The following is a 2,250-nucleotide window of genomic DNA, read 5'->3' as shown; positions in this document are numbered from 1 at the left end:
CAACAGCCCCAGGTCTCCCTGAGAGTTTGTGGCCTGCTGATGGTGTTCTTCTCTTTCCTGTTGGTGGAAGGCAGGATGAGATGAAGTCGCTTCAGTGGAGCAGAGGAGGGGCTGTGTCAGTTTCTGGAGAGGCAGCATGGCTGTCTCTCTGGTGGTGGGTGTCAAAGGTACACTGCAGGGGCTTTTCTCTAACCTTTCTGTGGTGGTAGTTTAAAAAACTTGGATGATCTCACTTGATTACACAAACCAATCCTTGATTTACAGGGACAGATATCACAGGGGATGTCTTGAACAGGGGGAAGCAGCGTGGCTCAGTGGAAAGAGCATGGGCTTTGGAGTCAGAGGTCATGGGTTCAAATCCCAACCCCGCCACCTGTCAGCTGTGTGACTTTGGGCAAGTCACTTCACTTCTTTGTGCCTCAGTTCCCTCATCTGTAAAATGGGGATTAAGACTGTGAGCCCCATGTGGGACAACCTGGTCACCTTGTAAACTCCCCAGCGCTTAGAACAGTGCTTTGCACATAGTAAACACTTAATAAATGCCATCATTATTATTATTTATTATTACCTCCCCACTAGTAAGCATAGTAATGGTGGGAGTGGTGCTCAGGTGCTTAGAGAATCCAGGATGATCTGGACCTGATTCTGATATGCTGACCTCCCACAAAGCCTGTTTGGGTTACTCTATTTGTTCTGAGAAAGCTGTTCCTTGGTCCCAGGGCCCCCCAATCCTAGCCATTCCACCCTCATCCTCTCAATTTCCTCAAGACCCTGTGGATCCCCTCCTTGATCTCCTTAGTCTGCACCCCATAGACGATGGGGTTCAGGGCAGTGGGGATGACGGTGTGGAGGACATTGAGGAAGATGGGGATGTCAGCATGGACTCTCTTCTTAACCACATTGGTTAGGACCAAAACCAGTAGGATGGTGCTGAAGAAGAGGATGAGGATGAGATGAGACCCACAGGTGCTCAGGGCCTTGGCTGCTGCCCCCTCAGCCTTCAGACACAGCACGGTGTGCAGGATGAAGGCACAGGAGAGGGTGATGAGGATCAGGTCCGAGCCCAGCAGAGTCCAGCCTCCGATGAGCTGGTACAACCGGGCGAGGGTGATATCACTACATGACACCCTGGACATGTGCAAGTTGGCACAAAGGCAGTGTTCAATGACATTTGTTCAACAGTAGTGTAACCTGGAGGAGAGGATGGGGACTGAGAAGATGATGAGGGTATTGCAAGCCACGATGAAGACAGCTGCCTTAGCCACAAATCGGTCAGTGACGATGGATGGGTACTGCAGCGGGTTGCAGATGGTCACGTAGTGATCATAGGCCATGACCATGAAGGTGCAGGACTCCATGGCCAGGAAGTTGTTCATGCTGAACATCTGCAAAAAGCAGCCTGCAAAGCTGATGGACCGCCAGCCCAACCAGAAGATGGCCAAGACCTTGGGAATGACGGTGAGACAGAGAACAAAGTCCAGGAGGGAGAGGATACTGAGGAGGTAGTACACAGGCTGGTGCAGAGACTCCTCCAACCAGATGGTCAGCAGTAGCAAAGCATTAGCCCCCAGGGCCACGATCACAAGCAGGGCCAGGACCACGGAGAACCCAAGCTGATGGCTCCTGGACTCGACAAAACAATTAAAGAGGAAGTCTGAGACTGTGGTGCAGGATCTATTTGTAGGAGGCATGTAGTATTTGATCTGTAAAGATTACTTCCTTGCCGATCGAGATGGGTCCTGATGGAAGTTAGAGGCCTGTCCTCTAATAATAATAGTAATAATGATGATAGTTATTGAGCACTTACTGTGTGTCAAGAACGGTTCTAAGCATTGGGGTAGATACAAGCTGATGAGGTTGGACAAAGTTCCTGTCCCAAAAGGTGCTCCCAGACTTAATCTCCACTTTACAGATGAGGTAACTGAATCCCAGAGAAGTAAGCTCACTGTGGGCAGGGAATTTTTTAAATTTTATTGTTTTATTGTACTCTTCTGAGTGTTTAGAATAGCGCTTAGCATAGAGTAAGTGCTCAACCAATGCAATTGAATGAATGAATGAAAGTAAAATGACTTGTCCAAGATCACACAAGTGGTGGAGCCGGGATTAGGACCCAGGTCTTTCTGACGCCTGGGCCTGTGCTCTATCCACTAGGAAATGCTGCTTCCCTAGTAACTTTGGCAACTGTTAAGCACTTACTATGTGCCAGGCACTGTACTAAGTACTGTGTGGATAAAAACAAATCAGGTTGGC

At 49.1% G+C, this 2,250-nt stretch overlaps 1 pseudogene; it reads right to left on the bottom strand.

Annotated features, from left to right (window-relative positions):
• Positions 1–746: 746 nt before the first annotated feature.
• On the bottom strand, positions 747–1,691 carry LOC119942895 (annotated as a pseudogene).
• Between the last annotated feature and the right edge of the window lie 559 nt (positions 1,692–2,250).

The sequence above is a fragment of the Tachyglossus aculeatus genome, chromosome 2 (genome assembly GCF_015852505.1).
Source record: "Tachyglossus aculeatus isolate mTacAcu1 chromosome 2, mTacAcu1.pri, whole genome shotgun sequence".
NCBI classification, from domain to species: domain Eukaryota; kingdom Metazoa; phylum Chordata; class Mammalia; order Monotremata; family Tachyglossidae; genus Tachyglossus; species Tachyglossus aculeatus.
The sequence above is the reverse complement of the archived record's forward strand: the minus strand, read 5'-3'. Positions and strand labels throughout refer to the sequence as shown.